We start from the raw sequence: 14,044 nt of genomic DNA on the forward strand, positions 1-14,044 counted from the left end.
CTAATTGATTAAGGTGGGCTATTATCAGCAGGAGAAAAAAAACTTTTGTAGTGATAATCAGGCTGGCCCATTTCAATGTGAGCAATGCCCCTCTGCCATGTACACTGGCCAAACCAGACAATCTCTATGCAAAAGAATAAATGGACACAAATCAGAATTATAACATTCAAAAACCAGTCGGAGAACACTTCAACCTCCCTGGACACTCAATTACAGACCTAAAAGTTGCAATTATTCAACAAGAAAACTTCAAAAACAGATTCCCAATGAGAAACTGCAGAACTGGAATTAATCTGCAAACTGGACACCATTAAATTAGGCTTGAATAAAGAATGAGAGTGGATGAGTCATTACACAAACTAAAAACTATTTCCTCATGCTAATTTCCCCCCTACTGTTACTCACACCTTCTTGTCAACTGTTTGAAATGGGCCATCCTGATTATCACTACAAAAGTTTTTTTTCTCCTGCTGGTAATAGCCCACCTTAATCGATTAGTCTCGTTAGAGTTGGTATGGCAACCCCCATTTTTTCATGTTCTCTGTGTGTGTGTGTATATATATATATCTATATATCTATATCTTCCTACTGTATTTTTCACTGCATGCATCTGATGAAGTGGGCTTTAGCCCACGAAAGCTTTTGCTCAAATAAATTGGTTAGTCTATAAGGTGCCACAAGTACTCCTTTTCTTTTTGCTGATACAGACTAACACGGCTGCTACTCTGAAACCTCTCTTCCCAAGGACACCTGCTTGAGGTTATCCAGACCACAGAGACTGTTAACAGAAACAAGATTTATTAAAAAGAGAGAAAATAGAATTAAAAGAAAAACTGTTTGCTTAACTCATTTAGATTGACACTTCTCATAAACTAAACTAAATACAAAAAGAAAAGAAGCACTTGTGGCACCTTAGAGACTAACCAATTTATTTGAGCATAAGCTTTCGTGAGCTACAGCTCACTTAAATTGGTTAGTCTCTAAGGTGCCACAAGTACTCCTTTTCTTTTTGCGAATACAGACTAACACGGCTGTTACTCTGTAAACTAAATACGGCTTTCTCAGCTGTTACAGAAGAAAAAGAAAAGCAAATAACAATTCTCTCTGAATATGCTGTGGCCCGTTTATCAGCATTGCCCTATCCTGATACCGTCTCCCTTGCTGTGTCCTGGATTCTCTTTGCAAGTTCCTGTAACTTGGGTCAGCTTGCATGTTCAGAGGTGCCTCTCTCATTTTTGTGTCAGAGGTGTTAGAGTCTATTAAGCCATTAGGGTGAGGTTTCCTTAACATTTACAAAAGAGTCTTTTATCAGAACTCCTGGCTGGGAAAATGGTCAAATGACTGTTATCTCCCAGAGAGACAAGGTGGGAGAGGTAATATCTTGTATTGGACCAACTTCTATTGGTGAAAAAAGAAAAGGAGGACTTGTGGCACCTTAGAGACTAACCAATTTATTTGAGCATAAGCTTTCGTGAGCTACAGCTCACTTCATCGGTGGTTTTGTCTTTTATCATTTTCCTGCGTGAGTTCATTCGAGAGCATAGTGATTCGCTTCACCCACATAGTTGTTACTGGGGCACATAGTGGATGAGGTACACCACATGTTTTGATAGGCATGTGTAGGACCCATGGATCTTGAAAGGTGTGTTGGGGGGTGTTGCTCATTGGGTCTGTAGGTTTTGTATCTGTTGTTCTAGCAGAGTCCGGTGCCGCTTTGAGTTGGTGTGTGCTGATCTGTGGGGAGCTTGCTTCTAATGATGAGGTTGGGGAGTTTGAAGGTCAGAAGAGACGGTTCAGGAAAGATTTTTTTCAGGATGGGGTCTCCACAGAAATGGGTTGCATTTGTTCTATGATACCCCATATGGGTTCCAATGTGGGGTGGTAGGTGACAACTCGGAGTGTGTGGTTGGAGGGGGTTTTATTTCTATATTGAAGCAGGTTCTCTCTGGGTACTTGGGTGGCCTGTTCCATGATGCGATCTACTTCTCTGGTGGAATGTCCTTTTTTGGTAAAGGCGGTTTTGAGTGTGTTAAGGTGTGTATCCTGGACTTTCTCCTCAGAGCATGTTCTCTGGTATCTGAGTGCCTGGCTGTATATAAAAGATTTCTCCATTGTCTACAGCCAAGCTCTGCGATACAACTGCATTTGCTCCAACCCCTCAGACGGAGACAAACACCTACAAGATCTCTATCAAGCGTTCTTACAACTACAATACCCACCTGCTGAAGTGAAGAAACAGATTGACAGAGCCAGAAGAGTACCCAGAAGTCACCTACTACAGGATAGACCCAACAAAGAAAATAACAGAACGCCACTAGCCATCACCTTCAGCCCCCAACTAAAACCTCTCCAACACATCATCAAGAATCTACAACCTATCCTGAAGGATGATCCATCACTCTCACAGATCTTGGGAGACAGGCCAGTCCTTGCTTACAGACAGCCCCCCAACCTGAAGCAAATACTCACCAGCAACTACACAACAAAAACGCTAACCCAGGAACCTATCCTTGCAACAAAGCCCGTTGCCAACTGTGTCCACATATCTATTCAGGGGACACCATCAGAGGGCCTAATCACATCAGCCACACTATCAGAGGTTCGTTCGCCTGCGCATCTACCAATGTGATTTATGCCATCATGTGCCAGCAATGCCCCTCTGCCATGTACATTGGTCAAACTGGACAGTCTCTACGTAAAAGAATAAATGGACACAAATCAGACATCAAGAATTATAACATTCAAAAACCAGTTGGAGAACACTTCAATCTCTTTAGTCACTCGATTACAGACCTAAAAGTTGCAATTCTTCAACAAAAAAAACTTCAAAAACAGACTCCAACGAGAGACTGCTGAATTGGAATTAATTTGCAAACTGGATACAATTAACTTAGGCTTGAATAGAGACTGGGAGTGGATGTGTCATTACACAAAGTAAAACTATTGCCCCTTGTTTATTTCCCCTCCTACTGTTCTTGTAAAGTGCTGGAAATGGCCCACCTTGATTATCACTACAAAAGGTGTCAACCTCCCCCCCCGCCCTCCTGCTGGTAATAGCTCACCTTTCCTGGTCACTCTTGTTACAGTCTGTATGGTAACACCCATTGTTTCATGTTCTCTGTGTATATAAAATCTCCCCGCTATATTTTCCACTGTATGCATCCAATGAAGTGAGCTGTAGTTCATGAAAGCTTATGCTCTAATAAATTTGTTAGTCTCTAAAGTGCCACAAGTACTCCTTTTTTTTTTACGGATACAGACTAACACGGTTGCTACTCTGAAACTTAGGTGTGGTGATCCATGGGTTTCTTGTATATAGTGTGACGGGGCAAGGCCAGATGGCTATAGAAAAGTAGTGGGAGATAGATATGTTAGCTCCAGGCTAAACAAATCCCTGGTACCAGGATAAGTGAAATGGCAGCTGCTCCACGTCAATTAAGACACCTGGGGCCAATTAAGAACTTTCCAGAAGGCAGGGAGAAGGCTAGGTTAATTGGGACACCTGAAGCCAATCAGGGGCTGGCTGAAACTAGTTAAAAGCCTCCCAGTCAGTCAGGTGGGGGGGCATGTCAGGAGCTGTGGGAGGAAGTTGCGCTGTTGGAGAGACTGAGCAGTACACACCATATCAGGCACAAGGAAGGAGGCCCTGAGGTAAGGGTGAAGTGGAGCTTGAGGAAGTGAGGGCTGCTGTGGGGGATGTAGCCCAGGGAATTGTACATGTCATGTTTCTAAAAGGTCAGCTACCATAGCTGATACTATTAGGGTCCCTGGGCTGGGGGCTGGAGTAGAGGGTGGGCCCGGGCTCCCCCCCCCCACCTTTGCCCCCTGATTAATCACTGAGACTGGGAGACAACAGAGACTGTGCAAGGAAGGATAACTTCTCCTCACCTCCCTCGCTGGCTTATGATGAAAATGGCTCAGTAGACTGTGCCCTTGTCTCTAGAGAGAGAAGGGTTACGTGCAGGGTCACAGTGAGCCTCTGAGGCTAGCAAAATCCGCCAGGAAACGCGGGACCCATGGAGGCAAGGACAGAGCTTTGTCACAATAGTTGTCTGTAAGGTACCATTGTTTAAACTGATCATGGTGTCCAGGAAGTTGAGGTTAGAGTGGGAGTGTTCCAGAGAGTTTAAGGGACGGGTTTTTGAAGTTGTGGTGGAAATCTATGAAGGAGTTTGTCTTCTGTCCAGAGGGTGAAAATATCATTGATGTATCTCAGGCATATCATTGGTTTTGTGGTGCATTTGTCCAGATTTGTCTCCTAGTTATCTCTGGGAGCACATTCCCCCACTCCACTCCCAACCTTCCTGTCTCCAGTGCTGGTATGTCAAAAGACCAAGTAATTTCCATTTCTAAGAGAAATCTGATAATCAGCTGGTGATCTGAACCATTATTCCTTTCTGCAGAACTAGCTCATAACCTCAGGCTGAATACACTATAGCCTGGTCTACGCATAGATTTTGTACTGGTCCAACTGATTAGGTTAGAGGGGGTGACTTTTTTTTTTTTTTTTAACTAAAATAATTATTTCACTGCAACTTACTGTGGACAATTTTACCAGTATAAAGGTGTCTTATATCAGAATAGCTTATTCCCCTTCCTGTACAAGAATAAGAACATGAGAATGGCCATACTGGGTCAGACCAAAGGTCCATCCAGCCCAGTATTCTGTCTTCCGACAGTGGCCAATGCCAGGTGCCCCAGAGGGAATGAACAGAACAGGTAATCATCAGGTGCTCAATTCCCTGTCACTCATTCCCAGGTATACTGATATAACTGTTACATGAATTTGCGTGTCATCCTTGCGCAGGGGCCATGCTAATCTTCTCTGTATCATTCCAATTTTTCGGGCAGTTGTACTGCTTTAATTATACTGATAGACAAGGCCCTAGTCTCAGCCCATGCTGGACACACATGACTAGGATGTGACCCTTTAAAAATTGTTGTATTAAATTCTCTCACCATAAAACATAACTTATTGACACACCCTAGGTCCTCTGTCACATATATCTTCCTGTTCGGGCTTTATCTTATAAATATTGGAAATGGCAAGTCTGGTCTCATGAAGGCCTTCTTGAAGGACTCAGCACCCTGAAAATCAGGCAACTTTAAATAGGGACATGACTGATGTGTCTTGGAGGAGAGTTGTGAAGATTAGTTAATGTTTGCTAAGTGATTTGAAAAGGAAAAGCACCACTAGTACAAAATATTGTCTGGAATGTGTGAAGCCCATACGTGCCTGTGCATTTAATATTGATGTTTCTGATAAGGGAGGTACTGGGAGATTAGTTCCCTGTGGTCAGTGTGAAGGTCTGTGTGTCTGTGGGGTGGAAGGCAAAGGCAAGAAGGGGCAAGATGAAAATGCTGCTCTCTGGGAACTCCAGATAGCTTGTAGGGAGATAGAAGCCAGTGAATTTCTGTGGTTGCTCTGATTGTCCCTGAGCCATGTTGGAAAGCAGTCTTTCCCTCTGAAAATGGCTATTGGGGAGAGAAAATCAGCCTTTGTCATTTTTTAAAAATAATAACCAAAGAAAAGTTCTCCTCAAGTCTGATCTGTCTGTCATTTGAAGGTGTCACAGGCAGGGGTAGTCCTCCTCCTTCTCTGTGTGCTGGCGGTCAGATAGGCCTGTGGCACTTCTAGGCTGTTTACTGTGCCCTTACATGGGTGGCCAGTGGCCACCAGGATTCTTGCAGCACTCTGTTTCTTCAGCCTGTTTCTCTTTACACTCCCAGGTGTCCCATTGGATTTCGTAGTGACTATCGAATGGCTGTGTTAGTGTTTAAAGCTTTCATCAATTGGAGGCTGTGGTTCTCTGTGACCTCAAGCTGCCAGCCATGCAGGAACGGGTTTAGGGGTATGCAGTGACTACTAGAAAAGGTGTCAACCCCAAGGGACTTGACCCCATTATCTGCAGACCTGTTGGGACCTGGCATACTCTTCCTCATTTGGCCCAAGGACTGTATGCTGCTTCTCTCTGTGGTCAGCCTTAGAGCATCCAGTCTTCTGTGACCTTCCTGTTCTACAGGGGAGTTTTGAATCTGAACTGCAGTGTCATGTTGTCCAGAATGACGTAGAGATGAGCAGTTTGTATCTTGCTGTGACTGAAAAAGCCTCAGGGAAATAGGACCTGGTTGCACTTTCCATCCTGACTGCTGTAAGATTGTGGTGTGGTGGGGTGTCTCTAGCTGCTGGCAATCATGAGGCCTTATCACAGGATAATGTCAGTCTAGCAGATTCTTCAAGGGATCCTTCCCTCCAGATAATCTTGTGGGTGGTCTTTATCCCTGATTACTCTTCCTGTTTTTAAATTTTTGGGAGGCACTTGGATATTATGGTGATGGGGCTACATAAGTACCGAGGTAGATGATTGGAAAGTCCCTATTTACCTGATCCAACTCCCATTGACTTCAGTGGAAATTAGATCTGGCCCTGTTTGTGGCGTTCTGTCTTCAGAATGAACCATGCCTGTGCTAGAGCTGTGGGTCCCTGCCCAAGGTCACAGTGGCTGCTTTGACTTTTGATCAAGCATCTCAGAAGCCCCTCTCATGGCTGTATCTCACCATCTGAAGATGTGGCCATTGGCAAAGCCACACTGCATGTCAGGCTGGAAAGAGAAAGCGAGGGCTGTTTGTACACAGAGCCCACACAAGACATAACTAGAGGTACAATGCTCAAAGTCAGAACTGCTAGCAAATTAAGCCATTTGCGCTCTGCAGAGCATGACATGGGCAGATTGGGGCTTCTCCTTTGCCAGCATAGACTCATGTATAAAATTGTGTTTTGAAAATGATCCCTTGAGTGTAACACAACAGGGAAATGTAATTAGACATGTATAGGTCTGGGTATAGTTTTGTTTTCAGTTGCCACTGGAAGTGGGCAGAGCATTCTCTGTGCTGTGATGGAAGGTGTGACTTCCTGTTGCTACTTAGGTGGCATGTTACAAACAATGAATCCTCACAACCCTCAGTCCCCATGATGGAGAAGCCCTGTACTAGTTTGTCCATTTGTAAAATGGAGATGTAGTGAGACAGGAAGAGACTCAGAGGCCAGAATTGGAACTTGGGCATTCACGGCTCCTACACCCATGCTCAGATCTGGGTACTTTTTTGACCAAAATCATGGATACTGAGATTCTTGGCTTCAGAATAACTCGCATTCCTCCTTCTTTTACCTTCTCCATTTTTCAGTTTTATATCCTCTTTTTTTTGTTCCCTCGCTTACTGTAAAAATGCTGTGAATTTATTTTAGCGTGTGCTTTATCACTGGTGGGAGGAACCTGGGGATACAGAGTAGAAGAGGGTGAGGAAGGGAGATCTGGAATAGCCAGTCAGAGATGGTGCCTGTAAAAGTCTGAAGTTTAAAACACTTTCACTTTAAGGCTTGACAGTGGAAAGACCTTGCATATTTATTTGAGAGAAGCACCTTAGTGTTGAACAGTTCACAACCACAGCTGTTTTGCAAATACATTCTTGTGGTATCTCTGAAGCATAGCAACATAGTATCTCCATTTGTGTGAATTAAAGCCCCTCAGCCGGATGCTGAATTCTCAGAGAGGGTGATTGGCCTTTGACAAAGTTGCTTTTTCAAGGTTTTCCTGTGCTGTTTTTATCATCCAGATCTAACAATTGCTTTCATCCCTGACCCCCGATTGGCTAATGGCAGGGGCAGTGGAGAACATGAACATATAAGATGCATATTGACTGTTTAGCTGGGCCAGGGCCTTATGTGCCCTCTGCCAGCCATGGTGCAGGAGGTGACATACAGTTAATTTATGCAGAAGGCGGTTTCTTCTGTCAGTTGGCAGGAAGGGGAGGCTGTGACTCCATCTGACTTGCATCTTAGAATTGTGCTTTGTTTGGATCAGGAGTACATACAGCCTCTGATGCAGGTACAGTCCAACTGGAACAGTTCAGCTGTTCATAGCTGCTAAGGGAGGATTTCTAAGGGGAATGCTGGTGTGCTTTATGCCACTTTATTTGCCAGCCTGGATGTGCTGCTCTAACAACGTGACTAACCTTGGATTTTTACTAAGCAAGGCTCACTTTTTATCCTTTCTCAGTTGGAGCTGGAGATTCCGTTTGGGTCCCCTTTGCTACACTGGTTTCAGAGTAGCAGCCGTGTTAGTCTGTATTCACAAAAAGCAAAGGAGTACTTGTGGCACCGTAGAGACTAACCAGTTTATTTAGGCATAAGCTTTCTTGAGCTACAGCTCATTTCATTCTCCTTTTCTTTTTGCTACACTGGGTCCTTTGTAATCAAAAGGATGTGTTAGCTGAGGTCAGTATAATTGTTTGCAATTGATAAAGCTAATTTGATTTGATCTGCAGAGGTCCAAGCTTAGGATATCAAATAGATTGCTGTGGTCTGCCATGGGACAGTACTTTAAATATATCTTTACAACCTTTTAATAGGAAAGGCCTAATTAGCTGTTAAATCCATTTAGCTGCAAATCCTGTTTACAGTTTGGGCCATGCACACTCTTCTTGAACTGAGTTCACAAAGCATCTTTATTTTTGTGCCTGGTCTTATTTTAACAGTTAATTTTTTTCCTCAAGACTCTGTATGTGTTCCAGCTCATCGTATCTTCAATTTCTTGCCCCATCTAGCTAGAACCATCCTTAGCTGGACTTAAAAAAATCTATCTGGCCAAACATATGGTGACGGGTTACCCCCGGGGTGCCATCTGTAACTGGGGTACCACTGAGCCTGACTGACTCGCCAGCCTGGGTTCCCTTTACACTGTACTACTGTGATCCCCGGCCAAGTCCACTCCCATCTGCACCTTCACCAGCACACATACAGGTAGGGGGACACCCAGCTGCAGAAACATACAGCTGTGATCAGCTCTGCATGGGAAAGCTTCATCTAAGTCCAGTTACTCAAGTGCACACACCTCCTCTGGAGGGTAAACCCAAAATTATACCATCTTGCGCTGCACAGAGATCTGTACAGCGTAAGCTCATGAAATTCGCCCCCTCCGTCAATGTGGAGAGGAATATACACAGCTTTCTGCCTCCAGTTATAATTCCCACACACTGCTTTTAGACAAAGCAAAAATAAGTTTATTAATTACAAAAGAGACATTTTAAGTGATTATAAGAGATAGCAAACAGATCAAAGCAGATTACTTAGCAAATAAACAAAAACACAATCTAAACTTAATATACTAAAGAGATTGGGTATGCATAGCAACTTCTCACCCTAAATGATGATTTAAGCCATTTACAGGGATTCTTAAGGGGCCAGCTGTCCTTGCTTGAAGCTTAAAAACCCCAGGTATTCCTTTCGCAGGCTAGAAATCCCTCTAGCCTCAGTCCATCCCTTCTCCCCCAGTCCAGTCCTTGTTCCTCGGGTGTTTCCAAGAGTCTCTTTGGGTGGGGAGTCAGTGAAGAACCACAATGATGTCACTCCCCTGCCTTAGATAGCTTTTGCATATGGCGGGAACCCATTGTCTCCCAGCTTGGTTCCCACGCCTGGTCAGTGGAAAAACACTGGTATTCCAAGATGGAGTCCAGCACCAGGTGACTTGGTCATATGTCCCTGTAGGGTCACAGCAGCCATGACTCAGAAGCTAATTGTAGCCTCCTCAGGAAGGCTCCCCGGTGGGAGATTAGCTTCTTCTAAGACCTAGTGTTCTCCCTAATGCATTCCCCAGGTGTAAAACACATTTGTAATAGATAAATAGACAATATTCCTAACTTCAGATACCAAAATGATACAAATAGGATAATCATATTCAGTAGATCATCACCTTTTCGATGCTATCTCACATGACCTGTCTTGCGTAAAATACATCACAGTTATGCCATACTTATATAATAATAACATCTCTATTAAGAATATCGGGTGTAGTGTCACACAAACTAAATTGATTTGATGAAAGGAAACAAAGTTCCCAAGGATAGAGGCTCTTTCTGCCTTTTGGTTACAGAAGTTACAGGTTGAAAGGTCCATTAAGTAGGTAATTTGGTTCATGCCCCTTTTCCAACAACTTGGGGCCAGTCCAAGGTTGTTCTCCTCTCTGACAAGGATGGACTTAGGATGGGAGGGAGAAGCAGCTTCTAAATTATATTTCTCATACTTTTTACCCCGTATGGCGTTCTGTGCACACAGGTTGCTCACTCACTCAGGAGATCCTCATACGCTGATATCAGGAAGGATAATAATAATACAGGCTACCGTAAGTGACTTCCTTGACGTTTTCAACCTCTGCTACCATCTCCTGGCCCCTTATCCATTTCATATAGCAGCCCTGTAAGCAGCATTCACCATGCACCTGTGAGTTCAGGCTGCCAGCTCTTTTGGCATTTGTGGCATTAATGCTGTTTCACCTGCTGGCAGGTGGGGTGGACTCTGTTTGGGCAACTCTGCAAGTTGTGTCTTTCCCAGCCTGAGGATGACAGTGACAGTTGGGTAGAGACACTGCCCTCTAGGGATGTAAGCCCAGGCTGACTCTTGAGCCCCTCTTGGGATGGATTTCAGGGCCTAACCCAGAATACTTGCGGAGTCCCAGGCAACACCTGATTGCTTAATGACTACGCTAATGCTTGCAGAGAACGTTCCTAGCACTACCCCTGAGACGGTGCAGAGTTGCTGCAGGTTGGGACGGGATGTTTGGAAGCAATGAATTAATTTTCATTAGTATTTCAACTTATTTCAAGAGTGAAGTGTATCTTGTTTGTTCAGTGTAATGTGATGCTGCAGCCTCTAGATCTGTCTCGCTCTGCTTTGGCTTTATCATGGTTAAAAAGCCTCCGGCAGGTTTGGCAGGCCCCAAAATTTGACTTGCCTTTTTTTGTTTCCTGTATATTCAGAACCCATGTGGAGAGAATAATCACACCTGCTTAATGAGGAGATCTGTGTGGCTCCTTAGCACATTAGATTTTGGGACCTTTTGGCTTCGTCTACTTCCACCCCAGAGGCAAGTGCAGGATTGTTCCTGGGCTCCTTGCAGCAGATGCGCCAGTGTTTTCTGTCTAGCTTCAAATGTGATAAAATGCCTTGGATTGTGTTTAAAAAATCCCGTGCACCGTGGATCTAGGTTGGTCTGATTTGAGGCAAAACCGATGAGGGAGGTGCCCCCTGGGCAAGCTGCTAATTATCATTCTGGGTCTATACGTTGCAATAATTTCCTGATAAAATAGTTGCTATGCCAGTCCCCTTTGCCTGTCTGGTTTGGCATGTGGCCTAACGAGGAAGAATCCACTGGAGGTGGATAAAGGAAAACAGCCCCCTACTCCAAGCTGCCGTAGTGTGTGGCGGACTCTACTCCCTCAGAAGCCTTGGCGTTTGCACAGCTCTCTCTGTAAGTATAAAAGCACTCTTCAAAACGGGAGCTGATATCCAAGGAACTCAGCCTTGCTCAGCAGAACAGTGGTGCTGATATGGCTTCCATCTTCATGGGTCCCAACGTGGTTTTTGGCATTCCTGCCAGAAGACTCTAGGCATGGTTGTGTTTAGAGAGAGTGAGCGATCACCTTGCTCCTCAGTGAAGTTCATCAATTTATGGGGGAAAGGTAGCAGCTGTTCAATTCCTGTGTCTCCTCACAATCTCAGAGGCCAGTACAGAAGTGGCAGTTTTATGCCAGATCTCAGGAATTCCTTTTTTCTGGATTAGACCCCAGCATTCAAAGGAAGGCTTACTTTATTTCAGGTAAACAAGGGCAGCAGAATAGAGATTGGAAGTACTCGTTGCTTTAGCCTGCTCACCTGAGCCTATGTCTACATTGCTGCCTATGTCTGCAAAATGTATGTGGCTCAGGGGTGTGAATATTCCACTGCCCTGACTGACATAGATTACGCTGACATAAGCAGTCGTGTGCACAGTGCTATGTCAGTGGGAGATGTAGCTCTCCCGCTGACATAGCTTATGCCTAAGGCTACGATTTGGTCATGGAGGTCGCAGAAGTCATGGAATCCAGGACTTCTTCAGACCTCTGTGACTTCAGCCTGCAGCGACTGGGAGCTGCAGGCTACCCCCACCTTCCCTGGTAGCCAGGAGCTACAGGGTAGCCCCTGCTGCCTGGAGTGGCAGGGGTCCCCCACAGCTCCCTAGCCGTCATGCGTGTGGGGGGAATTCCCCAGAGCTCCCCAGTCCCCACGGGTGATGGGGACCCCTGGAGCTCCCCAGCTGCCACAGGCGGGGGTCCCTCCCAGCCACGGGTCAGGGGCCACAGCTCCCAGCCACAGCAGGGCAGGGTGCTGAACCCTCCTCCCTCCCCCTTTTTGTCATGGATATTTTTAGTAAAAGTCAGGGACAGGTCACGGCTTCCGTCACTTTTTTTTAATTGCCTGTGACCTGTCCCTGACTTTTACAAAAAATGCCCATGACAAAATCGTAACCTTGCTTATGCCGCTGGCGGGGTGGGGGGGGGGGAGGGTTTATGCCAGTGGGAGAACACCCTTCCACCGGCATAGAGCGTCTTCACCACACGTGCTGCAGTGGCGCAGCCGTACTGGTGTAGCTCCACCGCTGCAGCCCTGTACGTGTGGACGTGCCCTGAGGTTGGAGCTTTGTGGATGAATGCTTGTTGTTGAGACTCCATGGAAGCAGAAACTTCTATTGCTGCAAAACAGCACCAGTGATTTGCGTGGCGGAATTGGCTTGGGTCTGCTGTGTAAAAAGCGACTGTTTCTATGTGACAGGTCTCCTGTCTTCTGGTGCTATTTTTAGTTTCAATTCCAATTTCTTCTTAAACTTGTGGGAATTTCTACACAAGCACATTCAAATGCCTGCTCAGGAAGCACGATCCGTGTACCAGCTGGGTGAACCCCCAGGGAAAGCTGGAATTGGTTACATCACATCTGGAGCCAGACACCTCCTTGTAAGTGCAGACCTAGACAAGAAAGAAGCACTAGTATTTGTCCATCTCAATCCATTGCTGCTTCCAGGAGCAGTGACCTCAGTTCCAACCCTACTTTGGATTTGTGAGCTATAATGAGTTTTGATCCTCATGCTCTTAGAATCAACCTCCAATAAATCCTCCTGTGAAGTTTTTATTCTCCTTCTATGGGCAGAAGGAAGTTTTCCAAGCTGAGGGAACAACTGTTTCTAGTCTGAATCTCCAGGTAAAGTATGTTAAAAATTCTGTATCTAGTTTCAACTGCTGGCCTAGAGAGAATTTGGTAGAAGTGATAAAATCTTCAGCTTTGCTGTCTCGTCATTGCAGTACAGAAGAGCTCAGCTCGGTGTTTCAGTGAACAGAACTGTTCTGTCCAGCTTCATCTGTTAGATTTGTAATCTCAGAAACAAACTCTCTTCATTATCTGTAGATTTGTGTACTAGGCGGAGTAAGCTGGAAACTGCTGTTTCATAGAGTCATAGAAATGTCGGGCTGAAAGGGCCCTCAAGAGTCATCTAGTCTAGCCCCCTGTCCGGAGGCAGGACCAAGTAAACCTAGACCATTCCTGAGAGGTGTTTGTCTAAACTGTTCTTAGAAACCTTAACCTCCCTTGAAATCCTATTCCAGTACTTAACTATCCTTTACAGTTAGAAAGTTTTTCCTGTAACTATCCTAAATCTCCCTTGCTGCATATTAAGCTGATCACTTCTTGTCCTACCTTCAGTAGACAGGGACAGTTGATCCCCATTCTCTTTATAACCCCGTAACATATTTGAAGACTGTTAACAGGTCCTTCTTTAGTCTTCTTTACTAAAGACTAAACATGCCCAGTTTTTTAATCCGTTCCTCAGAGGTCAGGTTTTTTAACCTTTTCTCATTTTCATAGCTCTTCTCCAGACTCTCTCCAGTTTGTCCACATCTATCATAAAGTGTCGTACCCAAAACTGAACACAATTGAGGCCTCCAGCTGAGGCCTCATCAGTGCTGAGTAGAGCGGAACAATGACCTCCTGTGTTTTACAGATGACCACTCTTGTTAACACACCTCAGGATGATATTAAGTCTCTTTTTGTAACTGCCTAATACTGTTGGTTTATAATCAATTTGTCATCCCCTGTAGCCCCACAAATCCTTTTCAGCAATACTACTGCCTAACCCAGTTATTTCCCATTTTGTAGTTATGCATTTGATTTTTCCCACCGAAG

General features: G+C 44.9%; 1 protein-coding gene and 1 pseudogene across 8 annotated transcripts in view; one reads left to right on the forward strand and one right to left on the reverse strand.

Annotated features, from left to right (window-relative positions):
• The window catches only part of INPP5B (inositol polyphosphate-5-phosphatase B), a 48,323-nt gene that overhangs the window by 14,052 nt on the left and 20,227 nt on the right, over positions 1-14,044 (forward strand). The window contains exons 1-2 of one of the 8 annotated variants that reach the window (XM_043532033.1): positions 10,112-10,178; positions 10,813-10,919. The exons of 6 other annotated variants lie outside the window; for them this stretch is intronic. The gene's annotated coding sequence lies outside the window, so the exon portion shown is untranslated. Of the gene's footprint in view, positions 1-10,111; positions 10,179-10,812; positions 10,920-10,982; positions 11,304-14,044 lie in introns of those variants that run through there. One more of the 8 variants, XM_043532034.1, reaches the window with a different exon arrangement.
• Positions 4,768-4,861, reverse strand: LOC114019691 (annotated as a pseudogene).

Source organism: Chelonia mydas, chromosome 19 (assembly GCF_015237465.2).
Source record: "Chelonia mydas isolate rCheMyd1 chromosome 19, rCheMyd1.pri.v2, whole genome shotgun sequence".
NCBI classification, from domain to species: domain Eukaryota; kingdom Metazoa; phylum Chordata; order Testudines; family Cheloniidae; genus Chelonia; species Chelonia mydas.